The sequence below is a fragment of the Pinus tabuliformis genome, chromosome 5_1 (assembly GCF_031772625.1).
Source record: "Pinus tabuliformis cultivar Carrire ecotype Pingquan chromosome 5_1, CPIR1, whole genome shotgun sequence".
NCBI classification, from domain to species: domain Eukaryota; kingdom Viridiplantae; phylum Streptophyta; class Pinopsida; order Pinales; family Pinaceae; genus Pinus; species Pinus tabuliformis.
The window spans coordinates 867,841,891-867,860,029 of NC_142305.1; positions in this window are offsets into that span (position 1 = coordinate 867,841,891).

Here is an 18,139-nt window from a genome sequence, read left to right on the forward strand (position 1 = left end):
CGTGTCCCTGCCACGTCATCGCCACGTCGCTGCCACCGTACTACCACGTCATCACCCCCACTATACTGCCACGTCACTCAGCCGTACTGCTGACGTCACCCTGCCACGTCACCACCGTACTGGGACCCACCGCTGACGTCATCATCAAAAAGGGCGCACAGCGCGAAATCTGCACCAACGGATGCCCGGAATGAAAAACCGAGGAAGTTTTTGATGCGCGATTAGCGCTTAGCGCTAATCACGCATCGCTAAGGGAAATAGGCCAAAATGGAAAGCCCTTTCATGGCTCGGCTACCAGCAGGGCCCGAAAGTCGCAAAATGACAAGAATTTCTTCGCGCAGGATTCAGAAAAGGGGCAAAGATAGTTTTTAAAGCAAGCAAAGGGCCGAATAGCAGCCATGAAAGGTCGATGGAACAGTTTAAAGAGTATCAGAGGTGAGAAAAGGCGCACATTCAGTGCCAAAGCATATCAAGGAAGCGGCAAAGAGTATCAGTCAAATGTTTTTAATGGAAATCTTTATTTCCCAAAGCAGGTGAACATTGAATGGCCTCCAACAAAGTCAAAGAAAGCGGTAAAAGCCCATAAAAGCTCTCCGATCACAGTCGAAGCATTTAAAGCCATCGAACAGTAATGGATCGAAACCCAAAACACAGTTATGGCTAAGTGATCAGCACGAAGTCATAAAGACAACACATTAACTCTTTTTGATACAGCTGCCCCCAGCACAGCTCGAAGATATTTTCTCGCATTTATTTCAGACATATGTTAGGTTAAAGACACTTATTACAACAAATCTGTCTAAGATCTGATTTTTGTAGATATTTTACTTATAAAACCACCCTAATTCACTGTTTAAGGGGTTGGTTGGTTGTATAGCTCCAAGAGAGACTCGCTCTGTATACCTGATATTTTCCTTAATCAAAGACTGCTGAAAGCTTGGAGAATGGACTGTGTGCTGTGTATTAATGTTTTGAAGAATTGAATGTGGAATTCTTGTGCTGCAACATGATCCAATAAGTGTTTCTTATCTCTGTTTTAAATTCATATATGTTTTTATTATACATATATCACCATCTAAGTTACAGAAAGAAAGATTAGCTTAGAATTTGCGTGGCTGCACTCTATGCTCAGTTTTTGTGACTTCTATATGTTTTCTTCTGATTCAGGCATAAATATGAATTCCCCATGGCTCGTATTTGCTCTGTTTCACTCATGTTTGACAGTTATCTAGGGATTCTTTACTGCTCCTAGATAGAGCTCACTCACCTTCCCTCTGTTAAGCTGAAAGAGAGATTCTTAATTGCCTCTCATTCCTTAACCTTCAATCCATCTTCATTTAGCTTGAAAGTTGTTTCATGTGTAGCTCTCTTGCTCCATTTTCCTCTTGTGACCAAGAAAACGCACCAGCAGTCCTACTCCTTGACTCCATGCCCAATGGTTTGAAACTCTCATATTATACCTGCCTCTTTACTTGAAAGCATCATCCTTCCCACCAAAACTTAAACAAAACCCCTTGAACTCAATAACTAGCCTAAAACCATCCTCAACAAAGTTAAATTATAAAGAGAGAGCCCTCTCTGATTGCAGGTAGGCTAGGACCTGCAGTCCAAAGATTGGTTTGTGGTTACCTCGGCCGTATTCCCTTGGGAGTCAAAGGGAACAACCTGAGTGATAACATAATGGCGACTCCACTGGGGAACAATGAATTTTCCAATTGTTGTATATTCCTTAAAACTACAGATGAAGCCTGAATGTCAGCCAGGGAGCCTTTGAAACTGTTCTTGCTTTGCATTTACAGGAGTAAATAAAAGCTGCTTCAGTCAATCTTCATGCTAGTTTTAAGCTATAGATAGCTATTCCAAAATTTGATTAGTTCCTTGCTAATTCTAAAAACATTCATAGAAAATACCAAAACAAATTCAGAATCTGGCTCCCAAAAGGAACTCACGTTATACAAGGTCAAATCCAGACCCAAACCCCCCAGCTGCTTTTGAAAATCCGAATTTAATCCCAAGGAACCTCAGGAAGCTAGAGCAAAGAGAATATTTTGTTGATTTTAGCCCTGAAACAGTTCAGCCAAGCTGTGTTCCAACCCCTGTCAAAGTTTTATTTCGGTCAACCCCCACTTCCCCTTGTTCATCGTCCACCTCTCAAAGCACTCCTTCCACACCTCCATTTACTGCACATACTACCATTACCACCACTGTTGTTATAGTTGTTCCAGTTGTTCCTGTTGTTCCATTTATCCCTGTAAACATGGCCAATAGATATGCGCCCTTGCAATTACCTGCTAATCCAGGGGCTATGCCTCAGGATTATCAAACTAAAATCACATATTTTGATGGAACTGGTTCTTGCACAGCCCTCCAGCATACCAAGAAGATGCAAGACTATTTTGAGAACTACGAGATAGATGATGATAGCGTGAGAATGAAAATTTTTGTCCAAAGTTTGACAGGTGATGTCAGGACTTGGTTTAGAGCACTCACAGCCAATTCCATAGCAGACCCAGAAGCCTTATACCAGTCATTTATCAACAGATGGGAGAAAAAGAAAGACCCCTTGCATATATTATCTGAATATGACACCATCAAAAGAGGCCCTCAAGAGTCTGTCTTGGACTATTGTGCAAGATTCAATAATGTTTATAATGCAATACCACAGAACTTAAGACCTCCACCTGATCTTGCTTTGTATAAATTCCCTGATGGTTTTGACACTGACATGGCTTATCAGTTGAGGGAAAGAGCCCCTCAAACCCTTGCAGACATGCAAAATGTTGCTGTTAGTGTAGAGGCAAATCTAATTGCCAAAAGAAACAGAGCTAGAACTGAGAGAAGAACCACCTTTAAAGAGGAACCCTCAGCCTTAGATCAAAAGCTGGATGCTATTATCAGTGGCATGCACAGGCTGGGAGACAGAGTAGAGAGTGTGGAGAGGAAGTCATCATGGGAAGGACAACAACCTAATACCATAAGGAACCCAAATTTCCGGAAAACTCAGAACCCAAATGCTGGTAGGTCTAGCCCAGACCATGATGTAAGGCCTCCTTTTCATGAAAATTATGCTGAAGCATCTACATCTAGTGAACAGACAGAAGACACTCACATGAACTTGGTGGATTTGAAGGCTGAGCAACAAATTTTCCTAACTCAACAAGACCAAGATGAGCATGACTTTAATTGATTTCAAACTAAATCTGGTGAGTCTTTTGATTTTAACCAAGGCTATGATACTGCTGTGTATGAGGTCCACAAACAATATAATCTGAGGACAAGAACCATAGATTTTCCCGAAAAGGTTAAACCAAATGATACCAAGCAGCCGAAGAAGATCAAAGAAAAGGTTGCCCTCATAGAAACTGCTGATAAAACAGTTCCTAATCCAAAGGATGTCACCATAGAGGATGTCACAGACATGCAGTCCTCTAATGATCAGCCTCTGACACCTTCTTCCTCGAAAGAGAATTTGAACAGCGTTCCAAAAACCCTTCTAAAACTGAAAAACCGCAAGAAATCACTTCCCATAACGCTGATAAACAAGACCAAATTGCTGATACTCCAATGGAAAAAGGGAAACCTGCCTCTCACAATACTAAAACCCAATCTGAAAAATCATTCGATTTAGAGGCAGAAATATGTAAACTGAAGATATCCATCCCTTTATCTGAACTTTCCAAACATGATGTGTATAGGCAACAAATTCAAAGATCACTTCAAATGCCAGAGGTCAAGGATGATGTCAATGTTCTAGATGATACCCCTGAACTGTTGTTCGGTCCAGAAGTTAATGGAAAATCAACATATGGATCTGTCTTACCCTTTTATGTCAGTTTACATATACATGACAAAGTCTTGCACAATGCTATGTTTGACTCAGGTGCCTCACACAACCTTATGCCCAAAGCTGTAATGGAAAAGTTGAACCTTGATGTTACAAGACCCTACAAAGATCTATTCTCCTTTGACTCAAGTCAAGTCAAGTGTTTAGGCCTCATCAAAGACTTGTGTGTCTCCTTAGTCCAATACCCAAACAAGACAATCCTCATGGATGTGGTGGTTGCTGACATTCCACCAAAGTATGGCATGCTATTGTCAAGATCTTGGGGAGAAAAACTCCAAGGATCCCTCCAATTAGACCTCTCTTATGCCACTATATCTGTCTTTGGGCAACCAAAGAGACTATATAGAGAAACACTGATGAAGTATGTGGTAACTAGTGAGGACAAGCCCCAAAATTTTCCTATTCACTCAATCCATTCTGATATGGATTCTTTTATTTTATTTAATGATGAAACAAATCCTCCCACTGATGATAAGTCGTTGGCTTTAGAACTGGACACACACATCAATGAAGAGTCGGTTGCCCATTCTGATAAAACTGTCAAAACAATTAAGGCAACCAGCATACAAGAAGAACCTCCCCTAATAGAAAATTCAAATCTGCCCACTGCAAGAATGACTGAAACTCTTGATACTAACCACAAGCAAGAAATCACATGGTATTTAGAGTTTGATGGCTCTGTCAACAAGTTAGGAGCAGGGGCAGGTGTATGGATTCACAATACACATAACAATCATGCAGAAGGCCATGCCTACAGATTGAATTTCAAGTGCACCAACAACATGGTAGAGTATGAGGCTCTCCTTTTAGGCCTTAAACTGCTCGAAGCTCTAGGAGCTACAAAAGTGTCCATTCTAGGTGACTCTGATTTAATCATACAACAAATGAAAGGCAACTTTGTTACCAATGACAATAGAATGAGAGCCTATAGGACTGCTGCCACTAATATACTCAATACATTCACTGAATCTAAGCTTGCCAAGATCTCAAGAGATCATAACATTCATGCACACAGCCTAGCCACTTTTGCTAGTACATGCAAGCTGCCCTTTGAGCCAAATCACCATTTCACTGCTGAGATAAAACATAGGCCTGCTATCCCGAATAATGTTAAAGACTGGCAAGTGTTTGAAAATGATACCCAGATTAACAATTTCCTCACTCTTGAGCATGAGTTTTCAAATATTAACATTGACATGGATGCTATAACGGATGAACAACAGCAAACAAATGAAAATAAGCAGGCTGTAACCGCTGTAACAACCAAACAAATGCTAAACCCAACTGTTTTTGACAATGCAAACATAGAAGAGCTGAAACAGATGCATTTGGAGGAAATAGCAGAAACAGAGGCCGAGATCGTTGATCTAAAAGATAACTTTCTCCCTGTCGGCCTCACTCCGTTAGAAGATATGTTTGATGCAAATGATGTGCCCAAAAAACCAAAAATGCAACCCTTAAACGTTGCTATAGAAGAACACAACATTGGGACAGCAGAGAAGCCCAAAATGATCAAATTATCTCAATCTTTGCCACCCGATCAAAAGCCCAAATATGTTGATTTGTTTAAAGAATTCCAAGATGTATTTGCTTGGAGTTATGAGGACTTGAAGTCCTATGACACCTCAGTGATCCAACACACCATTCCCTTAAAACCAAATCAAAAGCCCTTCAAATAGAAACTAAGGAGAATCAATCCTATGCTTCTCCCTTTGATTGAAAAGGAAGTGAAAAGAATGTTTGAAGCAGGTATCATAGCACCCATCAAATTTTCTGAATGGGTATCCAACCTTGTTCCCACAAGAAAAAAGACAGGTGAGATTAGGCTATGTGTAGACCTAAGAAATTTAAACCAATTCTCCCTAAAAGACCACTACCCCTTGCCAAAAATGGATCACATTCTACAAAGAGTAGTGGGGTCATCTAGAATCTCTTTGCTAGATGGCTTTTCAGGTTTCAATCAAATATTGGTTCACCCGGATGACCAAGACAAGACAGCCTTTACCACACTGTGGGGAACATTTAAATATGTGAAGATGTCTTTCGGACTTAAAAACGCTGGTGCTACCTTTCAAAGGGAAATGGATATTGCATTTGCCAAGGAAATACATGATTTCCTAGTTGTCTACTTCGATGACTTAACCCCTTTCTCCAAATCTGATCAAGAACACCTAAAACATTTGAGGCAAATACTCATGACATGTAGGAAATATGGCATTTCCTTGAACCCCAAGAAGTCTCTCTTTGGCCTTGAAGAAGGTAAATTACTAGGCCATATCATATCAAAAGATGGTATTAGAATAGATCCGGAAAGGATCCAAGCCATTTTGCAAATCCCATATCCAAGAAATATAAAAGAATTGCAAGCATTCCTTGGGAAGATTAATTTCCTAAGGAGATTTATCCCAAATCTAGCTGAACTGATAAGGTTGTTAAGCAACATGTTAAAAAAGGATGCCAAGGTAAAATGGTCTCTTGAAACCAAACAAGCCTTTGAGAGTATCAAATCTGCCTTAACCCAAGCTCCAGTCCTCACAAGTCCTCAATTTGATAGGGACTTTATCATATTCTCATCCGCATCTGATCACACCATAGATGATGTCCTTTTGCAAAAGGATGATCAAGGAGCTGAAAATCCAATTGCCTTTTTCAGCTGAGCCTTAAGAGATGCCCCTTTAAAGTACCAAATCTTGGAAAATCAGGCCTATGCCCTCGTTAAAGCAATCAAAGATTTCCGAGTTTACATTTTATATTCACATGTAATTGCCTATGTCCCAAATGCTGTTGTGAAAGACATATTAACCCAAGAGGGGTTAGAGGGCAAAAGAGGCAAGTGGATTGCTAACATCCTTGAGTATGACATAGAAATAAAACAACCAAGCTCATAAAGGGACAAGGTTTAGCCAAACTGATGTCCGAAACAAACTTTCAAGCTTTAGACATTAACCAACTGGACAATGAACAGGAGCTGGCGACTCCACAGATCAGTGAAACATTTTTGCAATCCCCATGGTATGCTGATATATGCTTTGTATTGTTAAACTTGTTTGCTCCCCCAGGATTGTCCAGAACCAAGAAAATATTTTTAAAAATGAAGGCTTCAAAGTTTTTTGTCATAGATGGTGCTTTATTTTGGAAAAATCATGAAGGCATATTGCTTAATTGTTTAACCATGAATGAAACTAACAATGTCATGAAAGAATTCCATGCAGGGGACTGTGGAGGACATCTATATTGGAAGTCCACTGCTGATAAAATTTTAAGGGTTGTTTTCTATTGGCCCTCTTTGTTTGCAGATGTAAAGAAGTTTGCTATCTCATCTCATAAATGCCAAATCTTTGAGGGCAAAAGAAAGTTGTTACCCTTGCCTCTTAAGCCCATTTCAACCGAGAAGCCCTTTCAACAATGGGGTCTTGACTTCATTGGAGAAATCCACCCCTCTTCCTCAGGCCAGCATAAGTGGATTCTAACAGCCACCGACTATTTCACTAAATGGATTGAAGCCATCCCATGTAGACAGGCCAATGACTCCATCATTATCCAATTCCTTGAGTGCAATATCCTTTCTAGATTTGGCTGCCCTGAGAAGATCATCACTGACAACGCTGCTGCTTTCAAATCCAAAAAGATGATCAATTTTTGCCATAAATTTCACATTACCTTGGGTCATTCCACAGCCTATTACCCTCAAGGTAATGGCTTGGCCGAATCATCCAACAAGAGCTTGATTAATATTATCAAGAAGATCTTAGAAGAAAACAAAAAGAACTGGCATAGAAAGCTCACAAATGCCCTATGGGCAGACAGACTTTCAACAAAGAAATCCATTGGGATGAGCCCTTATGAGCTAGTGTATGGCATGGAGGCCAGATTTCCATCTTCCTTGGGCACTCCTATCATCAAGCTGTTACAAGAGATCCAAGTAGAACCAAATGATATTCAAAGAAGAATAAACCAGACCATTCATCTTCAGCAAACAAGAGAACAGGCCTATAACAGAGCTCAAATTTTGCAAGAGAAGCTCAAAAAGATGTTTGATAAGAGAGCTAAGGCCGAAGATTTATGTGTTGGCAACAAAGTTCTAAGGTGGGATTCATGAAGAGAAGACAAGGGCAAACATGCAAAATTCGATTTTTTATGGAAAGGGCCATTCGTTATTTCTGTTGTTCAGGGAAATAACACATATTTCCTCAAATCTGTAGAGGGCAGCTCTGCTGAAGAAGGCCCGGTCAATGGCCGAATGCTAAAGCATTATTATGATCCCTGTTGTTGAGCACAACGCAGCTGTATTATATTTGTACATAAATACTTGTATTTTCAGCACTTTGTTTTTTTTAGCAGGCCAAATAATGGAACAGTGCAGCAAAGTTTTTAAAGGCAGAACCAACGTAAGCCCTCCATTCAGATCTCTGTTATGACATTAATCACAGCAAAAGAGCAGGCAGTTTTTCAGTCAATAGAGAAGAAGATTTTCAGTTTACATCAGCACCCTTTTTCAAGAAAGAATCAAGGGAGGTGCTCCAGTTTTGTTCCCCTATGTTGTGTTTATTTCAAAGGCAGGTTCTCAGGCACAGGTGCATGTAATAATAGAGCACGCAGAAGAAAGCAGGCGATGCTGCTATGCTATAAAAATTCAGTTGATAAGAATGTTGTGTTCAGGTTTCAAAGTTTCAATTATTTGACAGCCAGCACAAAGAAATTTTTCAGTCCACAGCAACAATAGAAGATCAAGGCAGTCTGACCTGTTGTTCTTGGCTTTTCACAAGGAAAAGCCATCCCCAAGTGGAGCCACTGTTAGCCTCTTGTTGCAACAGGTGTTCATCTTTCATGATTGATAGTTGAAAGTGCCAAATACGTCATACTTTGCATGCTGCAATGCTCCATATTTCCAAAAAGAGGCCAAAGAAGAGGCCATGAAAGTGGGCCAGTCTAAATGCCACTGCTGTATTCCAAATTTTGATGAGTTAACCATTTTTGAAGAATTTTCTGTTAAGGGAAGGCCAAACAGCTTAATCTTGGCCTCCCTAGGTTTCAATTTCTTGTTTTAGAATATAGAGAATCATTATCTGTCCAAACAGTTTAATCTTGGCAGATTTGTAGATAGGTAGAGAAACAAAGGAGCCCAACTGCTTAATCTGGGCCCTTGGAAGAAATAAGTGTAGATTTAGATAGGAGGATAGCAAAAAGAAAAAAGGAATAATCAGGGTCTGCAAGTCCAAATGCACCCATGCAAAAAGAAGAAAAAATGCTAGGTAAGTAGGTTGGGTAAGTAGTTTTGTGGTTGCAGAATCAAGCTGTGTGATCCATTTCATCTTTTCAAGTGTTATATCTATTCAGATCACAAGTGCAAGGCAATTCCCCTTTGGAGGAGCTCAAGCGAGGCATGTCTAACTCCCCCTTCTTCTCATTCCCCAAATCACTCACTAACATCCCCTTGAGGACCTTGGGATCTGCCCAACCAGTCCTGTTATCACTTCATTTTTTGTAAAGCACCAAGTCAAGTTTTGACTTTCTTCAGTGAAAAGAAGCCACATTTCTTGTGTAAAATCATGTCTCCACAGTCCATGCACTTCTTATGTCTAAGTTTCAGTTCACAAACTTAGCCTCTCCCCTATACTTTCACCTCATAAAGTCATATTAACTCCTAATTCTACTATGTAGCTCCCTAGCTACTTTCCTATCCCTATTCACTACTAGAACTGTATAAAATCCCAAAAATATTACATATTCCCCTCCCCTTGGCATTATAGCCATATTTATCAAGTCCGGGAAATAGTAGTCCATCTGGGGCTCCTACTAACCCTTCTGTGTCCTAACCTGGAGTTAGTCTGACATCTGGTCACACTAATAACCATTTCCCCTAAGTCCTAACCCTACAATACTCATTTCCCACCCTTATCCTAAGGTCATGCATGTAAATATATTTCACCCCGCTTGTATATAACCCAAAACCCACTTTCCTAAAGTTTTCCCCCCGCCAGATTAAAACAATTAATAAAAATCGGGCCCTGTATCTATCCTTCCGTCGTTTTGATCGTGCTGCTGACCGTCCGATCTGATGCGCCCAAGATCTACGGTGGGTGGGTCTTTTTGTGCCCCGATGTGCCAAGGGTTAGCGTCCGGGAGATGGGCGGTTTTCCCGTCATACTCCCGCCACGCGTCGCCCTCCCGGCTGTGGCGGAGCCCCTTCCTCCGAAACCGCTTCTGCACAAAAGCGGTGCGACATAAAACCGGATACCGCCTTCCGCCCTCCTACGCTAGCACCACGTCATCATGACGTCATCAACCTGCGTCGGCCTCCTGCCACCGTGTCCCTGCCACGTCATTGCCACGTCGCTGCCACCGTACTACCACGTCATCACCCCCACTGTACTGCCACGTCACTCAGCCGTACTGTTGACGTCACCCTGCCACGTCACCGCCGTACTGGGACCCACCGCTGACGTCATCATCAAAAAGGGCGCACAGCGCGAAATCTGCACCAACGGATGCTCGGAATGAAAAACCGAGGAAGTTTTTGATGCGCGATTAGCGCTTAGCGCTAATCCCGCATCGCTAAGGGAAATAGGCCAAAATGGAAAGCCCTTTCATGGCTCGGCTACCAGCAGGGCCCGAAAGTCGCAAAATGACAAGAATTTCTTCGCGCAGGATTCAGAAAAGGGGCAAAGACAGTTTTTAAAGCAAGCAAAGGGCCGAATAGCAGCCATGAAAGGTCGATGGAACAGTTTAAAGAGTATCAGAGTTGAGAAAAGGTGCACATTCAGTGTCAAAGCATATCAAGGAAAAGGCAAAGAGTATCAGTCAAATGTTTTTAATGGAAATCTTTATTTCCCAAAGTAGGTGAACATTGAATGGCCTCCAACAAAGTCAAAGAAAGCGGTTAAAAACCATCAAAGCTCTTCGATCATAGTCGAAGCATTTAAAGCCACCGAACAGCAATGGATCGAAACCCAAAACACAGTTATGGCTAAGTGATCAGCACGAAGTCATAAAGACAACACATTAACTCTTTTTGATACAGCTGCCCCCAACACAGCTCCAAGATATTTTCTCGCATTTATTTCAGACATATGTTAGGTTAAAGACACTTATTACAACAAATCTGTCTGAGATCTGATTTTTGTAGATATTTTACTTATAAAACCACCCTAATTCACTGTTTTAGGGGTTGGTTGGTTGTATAGCTCCAAGAGAGACTCGCTCTGTATACCTGATATTTTCCTTAATTAAAGACTGCTGAAAGCTTGGAGAATGGACTGTGTGTTGTGTATTAATGTTTTGAAGAATTGAATGCGGAATTCTTGTGCTGCAACATGATCCAATAAGTGTTTCTTATCTCTGTTTTAAATTCATATATGTTTTTATTATACATATATCACCATCTAAGTTACAGAAAGAAAGATTAGCTTAGAATTTGCGTGGCTGCACTCTATGCTCAGTTTCTGTGACTTCTATATGTTTTCTTCTGATTCAGGCATAAATATGAATTCCTCATGGCTCGTATTTGCTCTGTTTCACTCATGTTTGACAGTTATCTAGGGATTCTTTACTGCTCCTAGATAGAGCTCATTCACCTTCCCTCTGTTAAGCTGAAAGAGAGATTCTTAATTGCCTCTCATTCCTTAACCTTCAATCCATCTTCATTTAGCTTGAAAGTTGTTTCATGTGTAGCTCTCTTGCTCCATTTTCCTCTTGTGACCAAGAAAACGCACCAGCAGTCCTACTCCTTGACTCCATGCCCAATGGTTTGAAACTCTCATATTATACCTGCCTCTTTACTTGAAAGCATCATCCTTCCCACCAAAACTTAAACAAAACCCCTTGAACTCAATAACTAGCCTAAAACCATCCTCAACAAAGTTAAATTATAAAGAGAGAGCCCTCTCTGATTGCAGGTAGGCTAGGACCTGCAGTCCAAAAATTGGTTTGTGGTTACCTCGGTCGTATTCCCTTAGGAGTCAAAGGGAACAACCTGAGTGATAATAATCTATAAACTCTTTACCCATATCTAGCAGATATGCATGGCCGACCATATCCTTTACAATTTTGAAACCCATCTCAAACATAAGTTCACAAACCTCTTCAGCAAGCATGAAGAAGAATTGATGACATGTTCTGGTTCTCTTGCAAAATTTTCCCTTAAAATAGGATCCTCAGTAGCAATACCTAGCAAAAATGTGCTTTTGTGACATTTGCACATCATGAAGCAACCTAGATTGATAAGGGGTGATGTACTAAAATCAAACTCTACTGCACCAAGGAGAGAAACTATGACAACATCTCTTCCTTTTCAGTTGATAATATACATGTATAATTGTACAATCAAACAAGTCATTATCCAACACTCTCTTATGAGTCTTTGCTAGCCCAAGTTCCCATGGCATCCCAACATTTTTTATTCCTATCCAGCGAGATGCTCCAGTACCACCATCATGTCCTAAAATAAATACATTATTTGCATGGACCTTTACTACACCACTTGCTATCACTCCATCTCCAACTTCAGAGACCATATTTATGTTGATTCTAGCTCCTAGATTAGGATTCGGTAGCAAAATCCATCAAAATAGTCAGATACATTTTTCTCACCTTCTGTGTTGAGAATAGAAACAAGAAATGCTAAAAATAACATTCAGAATATTCCAATTTTAATTTTTCCTTGAATTAAAATTCGAATTTAGTCTCACTAGCTGCTTGAAAAATAATTAATTAATTCATCTTGGATTAATTAGTTGGAGAAATTCAAGCTAGAAGTCTTTTTGAATTCATGCAATAGTTATCCCTTAAATTAAGGATATTATCCCTTAATTAAGGAGATAAGGATGAGTTGTATTTGAGTTGTAATTAGTTAGCTCAGTTAACTGAGTTATGTCCAGTTAAATTAGTTCCAAATAGTTTGAGGAACTAATTGTGAGTTCAGTTAGTTAATGCATGCATGCATCAAACTAGTGTACTCTAGATAACTGAAGATTCTCTCATAAATAACTCATGCATGTCTATTCAGAGAAAGACCCAGTTGAGATTAAAGACAGGGACAGGTTACTATCAGTTGCATGAGTTTTCCTATAAAGGAAACTCATCCATGCAGAAGGAACAAGGTTCCTTGAGGATTTCACAGTTTTACAGGGTGTGAGACCAGTGTGAGTGATCAATGTTACACTTGGTAACAGTATGATCACCCAGGAGAAACATCGCAAGGAAATAGGAGGCTTGGAGGGCTGAGGAGAAGGTTTGTGAGAAGCCTTTTTTGCTTGTGAGCATCCAGGAGGATTGTACTAAGAGTTGGCTAGTTGTGAGAGCTAATGCTTTGTGTAATTCTGAGATGTTTCCACCTTGTATGATAATATAGATAGCGGAGTTTTTAGCTGAGGCTTTCCCTTGAGTATTTTCTGTGTTTCATGTGCATTGATTCTTCTTCTTTTGGTTATATGTGTTCAACTCAATCTTGCTCAATTTTAAGCTTCCGCAAATTGATAGTAGAAGTAGATTATAGTATTTTTCTTTAGTTATATTGCATTATCAGATTAATCTACAGTCAAAATTTCTACATGGTATCAGAGCAAAGGTGATCAGAGATGTGGACAGTATACTAAGAAGGGAAATTCGAAGTTTGAGGTTTGGGATTGAAAGTACAAATCGAATTCATCTCATACTTCAGGTTGGTCAATGGCGTTTTATGGCTTGAGACTTGAGTATGCCTTGGATGGCAACTTGAATTACATAGCATGGAAAGATCGCATGGAAGTGGTATTAGAAGACAATAGTTTGAAGGATTTCATTGGTCAAGAAATCCCCAAGCCAGGTGCGGCTAATGCACAAGAGTTGGCTGAATGGAAGAAGTGTCTGGCAAGGGCGAGACGGATCATCCTTGAGGGAGTTCGAGACTGTATTGTCTTGAGTCTCCATGGGAAGGAGACTCTGTTCTCAATGTGGAAGACATTGAAGGACCTATATCAGAATAGTAGCGACCAGAGAAAGTTGGCGCTGAAGGACAAGCTTCGGAAAATCAAGTGTGAAAAGGGCGACATTATTTCTACATATCTGAACAAGCTCACCACCTGCATATATGAACTTGGAAGTGTAGGAATAACGACATTCGATGATATTGTGAGTCTTTCTCTCCTTGGTCTTCCTAAGAGCTAGCATAGCTACCAGGACTCAGTGAATGGAAGAGAGAAACTGCCGAATTGGGAACGACTATGGTCAGGTCTCATGTAGGAGGAGATTAGGAGGAACACACGAGATGATTCTTCATCCAAGCATGACGAAAAAAATATAGCCTTAGCAAGTAAGGCAAGGAAAGGGAAGGAGAAGGATTCTCATCCCAAATTGAGTTCTTCTCATGGAGGGAAGAAAGGTGACAAATATAAAGTGAGATTCTTTAATTGTCACTCATTATGCGACTAATTTCCCATCGAAGAAGTCCAAGAAGGGATCCTCGAAAGGATTTGAATGTGAGCCATTGGCCTCTTAGTTCAAAATGGACTTCACCCTCATCACATGCATGGTGTCTTTGATGATGGGTTGTGGTTGGTTTCTTGACAGTGGAGCCTCATTCCACATGACCGACGATAAAATTTATTCAGTACCTTGGAGGAGAAAGCCCTCAAGATGCGCATAGAGATGGGACGATGAAAGGTAAAGTGTTTCAGGAGTGGGCACGGTTACTTTTCAAAGAGAGCATGGAGATTCTATCACCTTGACAGATGTCAAGTATGTACCTAGACTGAAGAAGAATTCTATATCGATCGCGATGTTGGAGGACAAAGGCTATGATGTTGTCTTCAGTAAGGGAAAGGTTTTCCTTAGAGACATCACCACGGGACCGATGAAACAGATCGGTTCACGAGTTCAGAACCTGTATGCTCTTGAGGTTTAAGATGCATGCAAAGCCTTGATGAGAAAGGCTGATGTTAGAGACTTAGTGGTTGAGAGGGAGAGTAAATTACCTCTCAACATGCAGCGCCAGAAGAAGTCTCAGACAATTGTGGAGAAGCCACATTTGAAGAAGTCAACAAAGGGTTCACATGTAGCCATACCTCCAGGTGTGAGGTGGGGTGATGTGAAGTGATACTCCCAATTAGGCTGAAATAGTGGCAGGATCCTTGAGGTACCTAGCCTCTTTGATTAGACCTTGCTATGGGAGCCCTGACGAGGAGTAGCAGGACTGGTTGAGTGGGTAGAGACGAATGCGGATGGAGCGACAGAGGGAGCTTCAGTATCAGAGGGTGTTTCTAGCCCAACAGGGAGGTCAGTTACTTACTTCTCAGTAACTGAGTTGCAGTGCAACAGTGGGAAGCACGATGCAACATGATGAGAAGAGGTGCAGTGCAGATGCAGTGTTGGGAGAAAGGACCAACAGCAACACGGATGTAGCAGGAGGAATTAGTGAGATTGATGCAGTCAGAGATCAAAGTGACAGAGGCTAGAGCAGTCAGATACTAAAGAGCGTGTTATCACTCAGATTTTCCTTAGAAGTTATTTGAAAGAAGGAAAGGATCCAAGGTAACTACAAACCAATCTTTTAAGTATAGATCCTAGCCAATCTACACTCAGAGAGGGCTCTCTCTTTATGATTTAGCGTTGTTTTGATATGATATTAGGCTAGCTATTAATGCTTAAGGGATTTGTTTTGATTTGTTTGGTGGAATTAAGGAAACAGATGGGCAGAGTAGGTATTCAGGCCATTGGGCTATGGAGTCAAGTTGGAAAAGTCTAATAGGATTTGATTAATCACTAAGGTAAGAGTTCACAAGGCAAGCTAGCACAACAAGGACAAATCTGAAAGTCTTAATGAATGGAAATCTTAACCAGGGCCAAGGGCAATGAAGAATCCTTAGCAGGGATCAAGATGAAGAAGGGAAGTTTGGAAAATAGCAAGGGAAATTAAGAATCCTGTACTAGGGGCCAATAGAAGGAATGAATTACAAAAGTGAGGGAGCAATTAAGAATTCCCAGACTTAAGCAATTTAGTAGAAAACATTAAATAAGCAAACAGTTAAAATAGAGAGCACTTAAGCTAATTCTAATGATATTATTCCTCGTTTGCTTTTAAGAATTATAAGAAAACACATATGATATTTCATAACATAAAGGAAAAAAATATTCAAACTCAGAGAAATGATACTTATTTGTTTCCCACAGTGCACATGAATCAAGTGAAATATCCTCAGCTTTATTTAATCCAGTAAACCAGTCCAGCCTTGATTATAGTAGCTCCTTTAGCTCAAAACAAAAGTCTACAGAAATTATTTTTAATCCACACTAATTACTTCATTTTGTGAAGTATTTATACAAAATTTGATACAAAATATCTCATAACTACATGAGAATTAATCTAGGAAACAAAAAATATCTTCAACACGAAGATAGGGACAGATGGAAAACAGATTGTTTGCTATCCCTTTATTTATGACTGTACTGGATACTGGGACTCGGATTTGCCTCTTGCAGTTGCCTTGGTAGTTATGTGTTGGATTTCACGCTTATCTTCACCTACTGATACTCTTTACCTGTGCTGATACTCTTTCCCTGTATTGCCAGACTTTACCATAATAAACATTTTTTACTCCAGTAAGTCAGTCAAATTGGTCCACATTTCGTTATCTGGCAATTTCACCCTGATCATCTTCCTGTAAACTTTATCAACTTCTGTGTACTTAGCAAAATTGGGTTTGCTGGTGAATAGATGTTTTACTTCACGTTCTATGTAAAATAGATTCTCCAAGCTATCATAAAGTACCTTCCCTGTAGGTAATGCTTTTACTGTTGAAGAACTTGCTTGAATCTTGGCCTATTTCTCTAATTTATCAATATAGTCATCCTATGTCATTAACTTGTCATGTATAACCTTTGGACTAGGAAGGCCTTTCTCTCCCAAAATGCCATACTTCAATATGAAGCTATCTATATCTGCCTGAATACTCTGACACCTTTTCTCTAAGTTAAGCATCAAGTTCCTTTCAGTAAGAACTTTCTTTATTTCAATGATAGTAGTTGTTCTATCTTCAATCTCCAAATCATCTAGTTGGTACCTGTTCCTGTTGTTCAAAAAATCAATTAACTAATTTGCCTCTTCGGGCTTATCTCCTAGTTCTTCTTTAGTCTTTTGTATAGCTTCTACAACTATTTTTATTAATTCAATCTGTTCAAAAATTACCTGGATAGAAGGCCAAATATCATTGATGGAATCAATGATATTGGCCCACAATATATTTCTCATGTCTCCCAGTGGTTTTTCTAATGTCAAGTCCTTCTCCAAGACTCTGATTCTTTCCTCCATCCTTTTGTTTTTTCTTTCTTCTTCTTTGTTCTGAATTTGTGCAAGTTCATAGTTTGTTTCCATACTTGATATTTTCTCTTTGAGATTTTTCAACTCTGTGGCCCGGATACTCATTTGTTCCATGGCTTTAATCATCTCATCTATTTTTTCTGCTGAGGTCCCTACACTGTTTGATGTACCTGTAGTTGGAATAGTCTCTGCTACTGGCAATGTTGTCACTGGTGGAAGTGTTGGTGCCAAAGAAGTTGCCAAAGTAGAGGGTACTACTGTAGAAACTATGGGTATGACAGTTTGAGGAGAGGTGGCCAGTTCACTTTTCTTAGACTGTATTGCTTTTTCCAATTCCTTTTCAGTTTCTTTCAACTAATCATTTAACTTCAGGACTAGGTCCATAAGTTCTTCCTCCTTTTGTTTCTCTATGACTTCTATAGTTTGAGGATGGTGGAGAGGAGGGATCTTGAGCTGCTTCTTTAGTGCAGATATATCATCATTCTTCTTTTTAATTAATTGTTCAGCTGCTTTGACATCTTTGGGATCATGTCCCAATTCTATCACCAAGTCTTCTAGAGTTTTTATCCTGGTGTCTTTAGCCTGAGAGGAGGCCCTTTCTAGTTGCAGCTGTGTAGTGGTGTTGTGCAATGAATTTTGTAATTGGTGTGCTGTGATGACCTTATTAGTCAATGTAGTATAGACCATTTCACCAGTCTACTTGTGTAGTTCTATTTGGTCAATAGGATGGATATCCTTTGCCAAAACTTCAAAATTCGTCTTTAAATAATCAGCCATGGATCTTGGCTGTTGCACACTTGGCTTGAGGAAGCTCATCTACATTTTTTCTTCCTTTATGTCGAAAGCTGACATAAGCCTGGCCTAGTTAGTTGGAGCCATTTTGAGGTAGTGAGCATAGGTCTGAGCTTTCAGTTTTTCATCCATTGCTTTACTTTCTTTGTAATTTCCTTTAATGTCCAAATTCTGTTCAGGGGGAGCTCTAAAAGAAGATACCTTTGTGCTCT